Below are 15,711 nucleotides of genomic sequence, written 5' to 3' on the forward strand. Positions count from 1 at the left end.
CTAGGGCGGACCCATTATATTCGACGTTTTATCTAACCTAAATCTTATATAACTTATATACGCTGGACGATTATAGGGGAAATCTACGGGTCAATCTAGGATACATCAACACATCATATAGGAATATTCTGTTTACACCTAACTAAGAAAATATTGGATTTTTTGGATTCATATCCTATCGCTTTTAAAAAGGAAAACGGTTTCTACTCCAAACAAAACTCTTATGAACTCACCAACTTAATTGTTGACACTTTTCAAAACTACTTGTATTCTCAGGAAATCAGTGAAACAGGAAAACTTCAGCGCTTTGAGGATGGGACGTTAAACCGTCAACAATTTATTTTTATCATCACAATGTAATTGATTTTGAAACATGTAAACATATACTTCGGTGTAACTTTTTCAATTATATTTATGATGGTTGTATTTACTTTGAGCACTATTATACACGTTGTTGTGATACTGTACATGAAGTCCTCTACCCCTGGACGTTTCCACCATCCTTGGTTTGGGGGTGTGACACTGGGATTAGTTCGTCATTTCTCCTTATAATGACTACTTATCTACCCTCGTAGTAAGAAAGAACCCATAGAAACATTACCCTCGGAGATACTTTTCGCAAAGTTCTCTGAACAAGAGTTTTGGAATTTAGAGTCAAATTTCCTGAGACACACTTTTAGTGTTGTGGAAATTTTTGAGTACTCTGTCAACTTATCCAAAACCGTTGGGAATTTGTCGGCACCGTAGACACCGACGAAAAATTCACCAAATTCTAGGTCTTACAGACCTTCTATCATAGTCCATTCGGAACTCCCTGCAAACTTCAGGAACCCTTTCGACTTTGACCCAGCAAGGGATGGCCCTTGACTGGGAAGTAAGCGAGAGAAAGAACCTTTGGAATTCCAAGTGAGAGACCACATTCTTTAGGAAACCTCACTCTGGGAACGGCTTAATACGCTTCATAAAGCGTGGAAAGCTAAATCCAATGTAGTTGGGACCTCCGAGATTCCTACCAGAATTGGTCCTGCATCTCACCGACTAGATCTACTCCGCGAGCTCAGTAACGTACATGTTACCCTTCGCGTCTCGAACTTGAAACAGTATCTTTCCGTTAGGACTTTCGTAAGCCCTCTCGACGAGATCGAGATTTACGAGATCCTTGCCTTCGTATTAGAACCGTAGTGACCCTCGACCGAGTGGTCAAGCGGACGAAGCAACGCCATCGCCCATTGGTGAAGGTTCGTTGGAATACCAACTGAGAACCCGATTTCACTTGGGAGAGCAAGAGCAAATCGATTAGGAAGTTTTCACCTAACGACTCGATCACGTTTACCTACTTCCTTGCCTAAATTCTAATTTCGGGACGAAATTCCTTTTAACAGGGGGATGATGTGACAACCCGAAATTTCCATTCTGAACAAACCATATCAAGCTAATAGACGTTAGAACAGTTTCAGTGAAATTCCAGACATTGGGTATAAGTTTCAGTTTTTCAGGATTTACACTTAAGGAGATATCAGGAGACTGGTTGCACTAGGGTTTTGTGCAACACTGTTATTTTGATACTCTATGATATTAGAGTTCATTCCGGGAATAAAATATTTTCTGCCAAAAATCTCAGGACTATAAATAGAAAACTGAACCAAATAATTCATTAGTTACATTTCCAATTAGAGAAAAGCTAAATTCTCTCTCACGGATCTTCGGGTTTTTATCTCAAATCATGAGTACTTCAATCTAGTTGTATTATATAGCTTAGATTGTGCTTAATAACATCCAAATCACGACAGAACAACCAGATCTCTGAGTTTACTCCCAAAGAACATCTTGGAGAGTAAACTCCTTTTCAAGAGCCAAATGGTGCCTAGTCTTTCCTTAAGCCATGAAACTAGTTTGGACTTGTACACTAACGAGTTTAGGGACAGAAAACAAACTCAAAGAAACAAGATTTGAGAGTTTACTCCCCAAGAACATCTTGGAGAGTAAACTCTATTTTAATGGCCAAAAGTGTCCCAACGTCCCTCAAAGCCTTGGAAATGAACCTTGAGACTACCCATGACATGTTTAGACATCCAAAACAAATAGAATCAAGGGTTGAAAGTGAGTTCACGGCCAAGGAAGTTCTTGGGCCATGAACTCCATTTTAGGGTGTCTAAGACTCAAAACAACCAAAATACCAACACCCACAAGTGTTTACGGTTGCAAACACTTGACCAAATGGTCTATGGGCCGAAAACTCAAGTTAGGGGTGTTTTGGTGCCACAAACACTTCCTATGGCTTAGGCATGAATTTAGAATGCTTCCTTATGACCTTTAAGACTCTCATAAACATATTTAGACATGATTTTACGGTTGTAAACTCATTTGGTCCGTGAACACCCCAAAAGTGCCAAAAGAAGTGGTCTTTCTCATCCTAGGCTAAAGCTAATGTCCCTAAATCATTCCCTAGCTTTCATACTTGCACTAACCCATGAGTAACCATGAGTTTACGGCCATAAACTCCCTTGGGCTGTGAACTCATGGTAGTAAAACTCATATGTGTGCCTTATACCTTCCTATGTTGAATCACATGTGATTCCAACACTTGGTCAAGGTGTTTCCTAGTCCCGGAAGGTGTTATCTTTCATATAGTTGTTATAAACACTATATTCATGTCATTATGTTTCCTTAAATATCATTTAGGACTTATTGTGTCTCGGGACTTCATTCGTGGAACTTCTCATCCCTACACGTGTACCTGCTAGAACCACTCACAGCAGGTGAGTTCATACCCCTAAATGAATATTTTAAATAATTTTAAATGCTTTAATGGGGGGGGGGGGAATACAAGTAGGAAACAGTATGTTATTAAATCAATCTTATGTATTTTATAACTGTGTTTTCACTTTGTAGATTTCACATACTACAAAATGTGATGCATGAAATGGTTTTCTATCTTAAAAATGCTTTGTTATCAAATGTATTACTTTTGAAATGCTTATTAAAATGACATCAAGTCATTGTTAATTATTGTTCAAAACTCTTAGATGTCGTACAAAACCATTTTTACCTTCTTGAATCAAACTATACTTATACGCATATGTTCATATATATGTTAGAGATTATAGTTTCCATCCTTCATTTAGTTTCCCACATTCTTGTGTAGCAAGGGTGTATAAACCTACTTGAACAACCAATTACCTTTCAGTTAACTATCATAGGGATAGTTAGAAGATATCAAACATTATTCCTATTACAAGGAATCACACAAGAGTCAGTTCATTCATGAGTCTTTACTAGTACATTACCTGATACATGAGTACCTTTACATATGCTTACATGATACATGAACACGCTTACATGAACACGCTTACATGAACACATTACATGAATACCTTTACGTAGATACATCGACCTGTGTATACTTACATGAATACTTGAACCCCGGTTCATTAGGATGAATTATTAGTACCTTTAGTAAATCGTCCTGCCTATCACCGGTCAACGGGAGTCAGTTACGGGACTAACCATTCCCGGAACCTACTGTTCACTACAGAGGTTAATTGGACAATCTTCGGATGTTCATTAGGTTGTTATTACTTATATTAGGAGATAGTTACGGGACTAACCATTCCTGGAACCTACTGTTCACTACATAGGTTAATTCGACAATCTTCAGATGTTCATTAGGTTATCTATTTCGCTTACAGCGATGTAGAGTCAGTTACGGGACTAACCATTCCTGGAGCCTACTGTTCGCTACAGAGGTTAATAGGACAATCTTCGGATGTTCATCAGGTTATACCTTTCGCTTCGACGATGTCGTGTTAGTCTTTGTAATCCAGGGATAATACTTACATGATTATATTTTTCCTATCTACTTTATTTTGTGATATATTCACACAAACGATGAGTTAGACTATATACTTTTATTACTAGTCAATAGAAAGGAAAAACTATCATTTTACTTACAGAACATTTAGGTCTTGGTAGAAGACTATCATATTATTTTCCTATTTTACTTTACTTTGTGATATATTCACATAAACGATGAGTTAGACTACGTACTTTTAGTACTAGTCAATAGAAAGGAAAAGTCATCATTTTACTTACAAAACATTCGGGTCTTGGTAGAAGACCACATTTCATACTTATATCAACTGTTCCATTTAAAGATTTACATGACAATCATAACAGCATTCCAAAACAAGACAATAACACCTAAATACTTATGAATTCACCAGCTTTAAAGCTGATACTCGCTTTCAAAATAACTTGTATTCTCAGGTCATCAGTTAGACAGGTGCGATGTCTAGGTTTTTGAGAAGATGAAGCACAGACAAGACTCGCCTTATTTTGATTAATCATTTTATTGTTGTACATTATGAAAGAACACACATGTATTAAAACTTTACTTTTAATGCAATGGATGATGTTGTTGCTTGTTTACTATTTTATATTGTTGTGATACTGTACATGACGTCCTCCATCCCTGAACGTTTCCACCATTCGTGGTTTTGGGGTGTGACATTAACAGTATGGAAGAGATCATAGTAAAAGTTACATTGATGCTAAGTTCCACACCGATAAAGACGATTTTGTTCATAGTCAAAATTCGTGCTTTTACTGAATTGTGAAGTATTAGCTAGGAAGAGTACCAAACAATACACCATTGTGAATTGAATAGACTTAGAGTATATTGCAGTTGATTGAATTGCAAGGAAGACAATGTGGCTGAAAAATATTCATTAGTGACATCTTTGTTGAAATTCAATCAATGATGGTCCTTATGAAGGTTCTTATGACTTTAAGGGTGAACTTACATTGAGTATGGATCCCAAGTCACACAAGCTCAGAAGACACATACTCAGTAAGTAACAACACATTTGATAGTGAGTCAAATGTGAAGACATCATGGTCAATAAGTCATATCAGAAGATAATTTTGTCAATCCATTCCATAAGCCAATGCCAATGACTATGTCCGACAGTCAGACAAAGTCAAGAGGCATTAGATTTGCAAATGAATTGGCTTAAAAACTCTTGGTTTAGTTTGTTTTAAACTTTAGAACTTAAGCAATATAAGTGTTAATTCGATCTGGCGATTACTAAGTGAAGATATTAATATATGATGGAGTTCAGTCATTTCAATTAGCTTATCACTGTGTTCTCCTTTTGCAGGTTTAGAACCCACTTCTCGAGTATTAATTTACTCAAACGTCCATAGTCAGTCATGCTATTGAAAGCAAGTAGCGATTCAAGACTATCATGAGTATTAGTGGACAATCCATAGTGATTGTACATAGCAAAGAGATTGCACTAACATTCATGAGTACTTAATAAAGATTTAAGTATTTGACCAACCCATGCTTAGAGATTACTTTAGGGAATCAGTCAAGAGTAATTTAAGAGGATAATATCTTTTATATTCAAACCTAGATACATGTGAGGTTTTGCTCTATGATTCTATTATGTATTGGTCTACTCCAACAATATCCCTAACTGGCAGTTATAAAGGGTATGTCCAAGTGTGACATGATGAAATAGACTTGTATGTAGTCAAAGTTTATTTGTTCCTTCTTTCTTAATAGGAGAAGTGATATCTATCGGCCCCTCAATGATTTGGTGTTGACATCTAAAGTGCTTGGTCGCTCCCTGACTGGAATTGATGTGTTCAATTTAGTAGTCAGATGCATTCGTCGTAAATCTATATCGAGAAACATAATCTTGATTTCCGAGAATCACCATTATCCATGTCTCGAATTCATACAGATGTCATAGAAGGAAGGAATAGTTGATCACTTATTTAAAGGCTGAAGATTGATTAGATCAAGATTTCGGTAGTTGCATTGGATGGCTAACTCTCTGTTTGTTATTGGATAAGTATTGGTCCTCGTATAGTTGATGACTTGTCCAAGTCAGAGACTATTGGAAATAGTGTCCAAGGTCATTAACTATTGATAATATTTCTAATAATAACATGTTCCTTTTGGGTTGCCCTCAAGACCCAAATTGAGTAGAATAATAACCGAGAAAATGCTTTAATAATTATTATAGTTAATAATTATTTAGAAATTAATTGGAAGTATAATTTGGGAATTAATTAACATTTTAATTAATTAAAAGGTTGAATATTCTTTAATCAATAGTTGGTTAATCAGGAATGTTCCAGAACCCTTATGGAATTAAGTTTGGATGAAAATCACTCCATCGGACATGGGATAAGGAGTGAATTTCGTTCTAGGCCTCTCATCCCACATCAGAGGGAGTACAAAACCTCGGAAGGTTCCAAGGCTATAAATAGGGTCTTAGGGATTTCATTCTTCCTCGAACCATGGCTTGAAGTTTCGCCAACCCTTCTTCCTCCCCCTCTTACGGACGATTTCTAACCCTATTAGGGTTTGTAAAATTAACCCTTCTCTTAGTTATTTTTATTCCACTCTTTGGTGTCATTGGGTGTGATATCATTACAGGGATTCTGGTTTGGGTTCTCTCATGCAAACAACTTCGTCGAGGATCAAGATCTCAAGCAAGGAGATCAAGGGCTACATAAGAGGTATGTTTCTCTTCTTTGTAATTTTTTCTAGGGTATATGTAATTAGCATGAATCCATTGATCCATAGGTTTCATTTACACTTAGGTATATCATAGTTTTGATTTTTCTGCTACCTAGTTTAGAGTGTATTTGATGCGTAGAAAACCCAACACTACTAACATTTCGACTTGTTTTTTCTTAATGCATTCTACCAAACCTCGAAAACAATTGTCTTCATATTTCAACAAAGACTCAATCTCGACCCTTACTCTCTGGTCTTCGAATACACCAAAATATCGGCGATAAATACGATCACTGACCAATCTGACATGGGATTGCACACCCGGTTCATGAGATCCATGAACTCTATCAGTGCGTTGGTGAGACCAAAGGCATCACCATGAACTTGTAATGCCTATAACGAGTCTATAAGGATGTCTTATGCACATCCTCGTCACGAACTGTAACGCCCGCAGATCTGGGCTAGTCAATTTAGAGTCAATGAGCATCAAAAATGAGTTTTTTTATGAAATTTTATTTAGAATAAATAATCTTAACCAAGTTGTAGAATATGTCTCAAGGGTTCCTTACATATAAAGAACGCCGAAATCCAAGTTATAATGAAGAAGTTATAGCCCGTCGAAGTTTTACGGCAAAACCGCACGACATCGGGAGACGTAAATAGTGAATTTACGATAGAGGAATTTTTAGCTTTAGAAATGTAAACAAAAGTTTTAGTATACGTTAAAACAAGAACATACAAAAAAAGAACTCACAAATCTGACTTCGTATGAGGATGTTATGAATTTTCAAAGATTTGGCTAAGCAGTGCACAACCCGAAACTCGAATTTTAGATCAAGCGGTTTTTGGCCTACGCGATCTAAATGAGACATGAAGATCTCATTAATAGGAACTCAATGGTAAAAAGACAGATGAAAACAGAGTCTGTATGTAGAAGTTATGAATTTTATGCGGACATTTAACAGTGTAATCTTCTCGTACTGTTAAATTTAAGATCGATCGACAATTAGCTGACAGAGTCAAAATGAAAGCTGTAGATCTTATTTTTACCTATGTGTGGATATAAAGAACGTCAAAAATGGAGCTTGCATGTGAAAGTTACGGATTTTAGAAGTCGGAAGTGTGCTGTGCGAAAATGGGTGACGTGGCACAATCTTAACCATTGCTTTCTCCCGAAGTCTTGCCACCGGATGGTGACATGTGGCACCAAGTTCAGCCATATTTCACCCTATAAATAGAACCTCTCCCACCCTCATTTCTTTCACACCTTTCCCATTCTTTCTTCTCTTTACACTCTCTAGCCCCGAAACCCCCCGAAAAGCCTAGGGAACCTCCCTAGCACGAGGCGGAAGCCCCAGAGTGCTCGAAGGTTCCGAGAAGAAGAGATTTTCGGCTCGGGAATGCTGCTCCAAGCAAGGCTAGGTTTTCTATAAAACCCGTTGTAAGTGAGCTACGCCTACGCTACTTTTAATATAGCTTTTATTTAATTATAGTAACGTCATTAGGAACTTATAATAAGTACTTGGGCTATTATTATGGGTTATATAAGTATTGTTTAACACTTATATAGTAATAATAATAATAATAATAATAATAATAATAATAATAATAATAATAGCTAGACTATTAATTAGTCTCGACGAATAATAGAGTAAACTCTAGTGTTAATAATACTAGGTTTCGTCGAAGGAAATTATTTTTAAGAAGCGAAGCGCTGTCTGAGTTCGGAATCACCACCTTTTCAAGTGAGTGCATGGTCCCTTTCATCTTACACATAGATATGAAGTATTTTACATAAACTACGTGCTATGTGTGCATATTATCTATATACTTGCTATCTATGCTGGATGAACGATTTTATACAAATTTTATATGATTTAAACTGTATATGTATTTATATCTACACAATTATTCAAATCCTGTCACACCCCAAAACCGAGAACGGCGGAATACGTTCTGGGGTGGAGGACGTCATGTACAGTATCATTACAATTGCATAATAGTAAACACAAGAAACAACAACCATTTCATTAATATAGTGGTACTAATTACAAATGTGTTTTGTATAGTTTAATAGACACCAAAAGTATAACAGAAATAAAAGATGGGTCTTGCATGTGCTTCATCTTCTCCAAAATCTGCACCAGTACATGTCTATCTTTGCCCTGAGGATACAAGTTATTTTGAAAATGAGTATCAGCATAAAGCTGGTGAGTTCATAAGATTTTAGTGTCGTTGTTTGTGTAATAGAGTTTTAAGAACATGATGTAGAAACTGAAACTTATGTTTACGAGTAGTAGAAATCCTTAGAAAGTCCTATATTTTCCAGAAATGTGCATTTGTAAGTCAAATCCTTTGAGTGTGTAAAAGTATTATCTTTGAAAACCTCAGTTGTAAGAGTATAGTAATAAATCTCATGTGAGTAACATAATTGAAGAATATTATGTCTGCTAACAGTAGTAGTGGTGTAACTTTAGTTAGTGATAGGTCTTTAATTACTTCGGGATATTGGCTTAGACTTTAAGTCTTAGTGTATTTATTTGAGTATAAATGTAACCCCTCATGTGACCAACTGTAAAGTAGTAGAGTGTCCGATGACCTTCCCGGTCATCCGTAGTGTAGTGATGTAGTGTCATCCCTAAGCCTAATAGGCTCGGACTATGGTTAACAGTCGGGATGTAATAGCGTCAGTCCCGTATAGATCTATACATGCAGTGTTGCTTTCCTTTCGGGAAGCCTTGGTCACATGGTGTAAGCGCGGTAGAGTACCTTATAGAGGGATAGTGTGTTTTACGTTGTATTAGTGTGTTCTCTTATGCTTTAGTATGGTTGACCTTGCGTATAGTAGGTAGAGTGTTCTCTTATACTTGTATTAACTTGTAATATTGACATTTAGAGTGAGTATAGTAGTAGTAGAGGTAACGAGCAGTAGCCTTGACTATACCTATTATAGTTAACTAGTGTGTGTGAATTACTGCCTTTATTCAACAAAGGTATTGAATAAGATGAAAACTTTCATATCTAACACAAATTTATATGATATATAACTAAGAAATCAACGATAGTCGGACGGACAACCAATACCCTAAGGGGGTGTTTGGTAGAGGGAAATAAAATTAGAGAAAAGGAATTGATTCTTTTTCTCTTGTTTGGTTAATACAAAAAATAAGGAATAGAGAAATAAATCAATTCCTTTTCTGTCAAATAAATTCCCTATTTTTAAAAGAGAAAAGGAGAGAAAAAAGAAAAAACAAGCGGTCGAGAATAGAAAAAAAAAGCGGAGAATTGCATCTGCCCCCCTTCGAACCCCATCAGATGCATTAAGCGGCATTTTTCCATGGGATTTTCATGCAAACAGGCCCACCTTCTTCTTGTTGCCCTACATGTGTCGTTCCTTTGCTCCTACTCCATCATTCTCACAAATGCTCTCAACAGAAATTGTTGACTTCTTTGTAGTTCTTTCTTGATTGATTTTGGCACCTTCCGCTTCTAATTCAACGTATGACTATGAATTTTGCCTTTGAGTCTTGCTACGTTAAATTCGATTCTTGCAATGATAAAATCAATTATGTTTGAATCAAGGTATGAGTCTAGTTGTATACATATAACTTCTTGGTTTTTGAATGTTCCTATGTTAAAATAAGTTCTTTGTTGTTTGAATCTTGTACAAGTGCTGAATGATTATTGATTGTTGTATAATATTTCTGCATTTATTAAAAATTTTATCCAACTTTGACCCATCATAAAGACCTCATACGAGCTCGGAATGAGGCGGTTTTTTTTCCAAATTATAGTCCTATGTCATGTCTATGTTTTAGGCTAAAAAGGAAGCTTATTTGGTGTAGTTTTGGGTGAGTTATGCAGCTCTAAACATGGCTGTTCGGATTTTTTCAACCTGTTCCAGCAACTTCTAGCTTTTTCGTCAAACTTTGAACCATCATAAAATCTTCATATCAACTTGGAATGAGGCGATTTTTTTTAAGATTGTAGTCCTCTATCTTGTCTACATGTTAGGCTTAAGAAATAGCTTATTCATTTTAGTTTTGGCTAAGTTATGCAGACGTGAACATGGGCTGTTAGGATATTTGTAAACTGTTTCAACAATTTTTTAGCTTTTTTGTCAAACTTTGAACTATAATAAAATCTTCGTACCGGCTCGGAATGAGACGATTTTTTTTTTCAAATTGTATTCCTCTGTCTTGTCTACATTTGAGGCTCAAGAAATAGCTTGTTTAGTTTATTTTTGGCTAAGTTATGCAGCTCTAAACAGTGGCTGTTATGATTTTTCTTTCAATAGTTCTAGCATTTTTTGGCTTTTTTGTCCTAACTCTTCCTTGTTTGTATATACGTAGATGACACGAACACCTTTGCAACAACGGATTGTACGAAATAGACAAATTGTTAGGACATCCGCCGTAAGAGCATTTTATGCAATGTATGTCATGATACGTTGGTGGATGTTGTATGATTTTACTATGAATCGTTTAGAAAAAGCTACAATATTGCGGGAAAAATATTTAATGAGTTACCATAATGGACGTGATAGTATTCATGATATGGTTTATAAAAGTGATAAAACAAGTGCGGTTAACATAAGAATGAATAGAAATGCATTTACGAAACTATGTGACATGCTTGAACAAAGAGGGGGTTGAAAAATAGCAAAAACATGTTAGTTGACGAGCAATTTGCTATGTTCTTACATGTACTTGCACATAACGAAAAAAATAGGATTATAGTAGAAAGATTTAAAAGGTCGGGTGAAACTGTAAGTCGATATTTCAAGGTAGTCTTAGATGCGGTATGTCGATTACATAAAGAGTTCTACAAGAAACCTGTGCCAATACCCGATGACAAAACCGATGAGAGGTGGAGGTGGTTTAAGGTTAGCAATTAGTTATTATAAATTTATTGAATTCCAATATTAATTAAATAATTTGTTTTATGTACAGGGTTGCCTAGGGGCATTAGATGGAACATATATCTAGGTTAAAGTCCCTGCAGAAAAGAGAAAACCTTATCGAACACGCAAGGGTGAGATTTGTACTAATGTACTTGGAGTGTGTTCGAGAGATCTTCAGTTCATATATGTACTAGCTAGATGGGAGGGTTCCGCAGCAGATAGTCGAGTACTGCGAGATGCTATTAGTAGACCACATGGTCGTAAAATACCCCATGGTATGATATACATAAAACATAAAGCTACATAATATTATCAATACAGTCTAAGTAAATATGTAGAATCTATTGTAGGAACATACTGCCTTTGTGATGCAGGTTATACAAATGGTGAAGGTTTTTTAACACCTTATCGTGGGCAACGTTACCATCTTAACGATTGGTCTCGACCTCCTACAAATGCTAAAGAATTATATAACATGAGACATTCCTCAGCAAGGAACGTAATAGAACGATGTTTTGGATTAATTAAATCTAGATGGGCTATTTTACGTGATAATGCATATCACCCAATAGAATCTATGCCACGCATAATCATTGCATGTTGTTTGGTGCATAACTTCATACGTATCACCCAATAGAATCTATGCCACACATAATCATTGCATGCTGTTTGGTGCATAAATTCATACGTAGAAAGATTTAAAAGGTCGGGTGAAACTGTAAGTCGATATTTCAAGGTAGTCTTAGATGCGGTATGTCGATTACATAAAGAGTTCTACAAGAAACCTGTGCCAATACCCGATGACAAAACCGATGAGAGGTGGAGGTGGTTTAAGGTTAGCAATTAGTTATTATAAATTTATTGAATTCCAATATTAATTAAATAATTTGTTTTATGTACAGGGTTGCCTAGGGGCATTAGATGGAACATATATCTAGGTTAAAGTCCCTGCAGAAAAGAGAAAACCTTATCGAACACGCAAGGGTGAGATTTGTACTAATGTACTTGGAGTGTGTTCGAGAGATCTTCAGTTCATATATGTACTAGCTAGATGGGAGGGTTCCGCAGCAGATAGTCGAGTACTGCGAGATGCTATTAGTAGACCACATGGTCGTAAAATACCCCATGGTATGATATACATAAAACATAAAGCTACATAATATTATCAATACAGTCTAAGTAAATATGTAGAATCTATTGTAGGAACATACTGCCTTTGTGATGCAGGTTATACAAATGGTGAAGGTTTTTTAACACCTTATCGTGGGCAACGTTACCATCTTAACGATTGGTCTCGACCTCCTACAAATGCTAAAGAATTATATAACATGAGACATTCCTCAGCAAGGAACGTAATAGAACGATGTTTTGGATTAATTAAATCTAGATGGGCTATTTTACGTGATAATGCATATCACCCAATAGAATCTATGCCACGCATAATCATTGCATGTTGTTTGGTGCATAACTTCATACGTATCACCCAATAGAATCTATGCCACACATAATCATTGCATGTTGTTTGGTGCATAAATTCATACGTAGAAAGATTTAAAAGGTCGGGTGAAACTGTAAGTCGATATTTCAAGGTAGTCTTAGATGCGGTATGTCGATTACATAAAGAGTTCTACAAGAAACCTGTGCCAATACCCGATGACAAAACCGATGAGAGGTGGAGGTGGTTTAAGGTTAGCAATTAGTTATTATAAATTTATTGAATTCCAATATTAATTAAATAATTTGTTTTATGTAAAGGGTTGCCTAGGGGCATTAGATGGAACATATATCTAGGTTTAAGTCCCTGCAGCAAAGAGAAAACCTTATCGAACACGCAAGGGTGAGATTTGTACTAATGTACTTGGAGTGTGTTCGAGAGATCTTCAGTTCATATATGTACTAGCTGGATGGGAGGGTTCCGCAACAGATAGTCGAGTACTGCGAGATGCTATTAGTTGACCACATGGTCTTAAAATACCCCATGGTATGATATACATAAAACATAAAGCTACATAATATTATCAATACAGTCTAAGTAAATATGTAGAATCTATTGTAGGAACATACTACCTTTGTGATGCAGGTTATACAAATGATGAAGGTTTTTTAACACCTTATCGTGGGCAACGTTACCATCTCAACGATTGGTCTCGACCTCCTACAAATGCTAAAGAATTATATAACATGAGACATTCCTCAGCAAGGAACGTAATAGAACGATGTTTTGGATTAATTAAATCTAGATGGGCTATTTTACGTGATAATGCATATCACCCAATAGAATCTATGCCACACATAATCATTGCATGTTGTTTGGTGCATAACTTCATACGGATCACCCAATAGAATCTATGCCACACATAATCATTGCATGTTGTTTGGTGCATAAATTCATACGTAGAAAGATTTAAAAGGTCGGGTGAAACTGTAAGTCGATATTTCAAGGTAGTCTTAGATGCGGTATGTCGATTACATAAAGAGTTCTACAAGAAACCTGTGCCAATACCCGATGACAAAACCGATGAGAGGTGGAGGTGGTTTAAGGTTAGCAATTAGTTATTATAAATTTATTGAATTCCAATATTAATTAAATAATTTGTTTTATGTACAGGGTTGCCTAGGGGCATTAGATGGAACATATATCTAGGTTAAAGTCCCTGTAGCAAAGAGAAAACCTTATCGAACACGCAAGGGTGAGATTTGTACTAATGTACTTGGAGTGTGTTCGAGAGATCTTCAGTTCATATATGTACTAGCTGGATGGGAGGGTTCCGCAACAGATAGTCGAGTACTGCGAGATGCTATTAGTTGACCACATGGTCTTAAAATACCCCATGGTATGATATACATAAAACATAAAGCTACATAATATTATCAATACAGTCTAAGTAAATATGTAGAATCTATTGTAGGAACATACGACCTTTGTGATGCAGGTTATACAAATGGTGAAGGTTTTTTAACACCTTATCGTGGGCAACGTTACCATCTTAACGATTGGTCTCGACCTCCTACAAATGCTAAAGAATTATATAACATGAGACATTCCTCAGCAAGGAACGTAATAGAACGATGTTTTGGATTAATTAAATCTAGATGGGCTATTTTACGTGATAATGCATATCACCCAATAGAATCTATGCCACGCATAATCATTGCATGTTCTTTGGTGCATAACTTCATACGTACAACCATGACGGAAGACCCCCTTGATCAAGAAATCCCTACAAATCACACCCAATTTGGAGACGAACATGACAACATTATTTCAACCGTGGAGACCTCGCAAGGATGGACTGACGGTCGAGATCTTCTTGCTAATACTATGTTTACTGATTGGAGTTCAAGATGTTCCAATAATTAATTTATTCCATGTTTTTATGTAAAGTTCATTATTCATTATGTGGTGTTTATACTATTTTTAATAATTGAACAACTCTATTATTATTACATTATTCTTGTTTATATATTGTATTCATTATGTGGTGGGATAATATTTCTTCAGTTTGAATCTATTTATAAGTTATTCATTAACAAGAAAATAAATTATTTGGTAAAAAGTGATGTTATAATAAAAATTTATAAACATAAAATATACTTATTTTGGCAAACTAAGATGTGCATCATAATGCATTTTTATAAAAACAATGTTGTTTGAAAATAAATAAACAAGGTAAAAAAAAATGCATTTCTATTTCACTGTTTAATACTACCAAACAAGAGAAATGATTCTCAGACATATTTCTCTAGTGGATTCTCAGTTCTACCAAACAAAGGAGTCAATTCTCTTTCTCCAGCTTAATTCTATTTCTCTGCATTTCCATTCTTTGCATCAATTCCATTTCCCTGTACCAAACGCACCCTAAGATCACATCAAACAAGAACAGGAAATCAGGCGAGCTATCAGTCCTAAGTCCTTCAAGTCTTACTTATATAAATATATTAATGTAGATATATTTTTATAAGAAAAGTAGTTTAAACATGGTTTTTGAAAATAATTTAATCAACAATTTATCCTGAAATCGCATTAGGTAATTAGTTAAAACAGTTTTATTCATAGGCATCTAAAAGTGTAGAGAAATCCCTTTTTGATGATAAATTGTAAATCACATATGGTTTAGTAATAAAGACTTGTAGCATTATACTTGTATCTCCCCCCCCTAAAACATGTAAAACATTTAAAAGGTTCATTAAGGGGTATGAACTCACTGTTTAATGTAGGGTTCGAGCGTGCGATTTGTATTAGTGTCGAGTGTCAACGATGCTCTGTACGCAA

The 15,711-nt window shown here is 35.7% G+C and overlaps 1 pseudogene; it reads left to right on the forward strand.

Annotated features, from left to right (window-relative positions):
* The first annotated feature begins 10,870 nt into the window (after positions 1 to 10,870).
* On the forward strand, positions 10,871 to 13,781 carry LOC145095472 (uncharacterized; annotated as a pseudogene).
* The last annotated feature ends 1,930 nt before the right edge of the window (positions 13,782 to 15,711 follow it).

This window comes from Lactuca serriola, chromosome 3, assembly GCF_051521515.1.
Source record: "Lactuca serriola cultivar US96UC23 chromosome 3, Lser_US96UC23_V15, whole genome shotgun sequence".
NCBI lineage: Eukaryota > Viridiplantae > Streptophyta > Magnoliopsida > Asterales > Asteraceae > Lactuca > Lactuca serriola.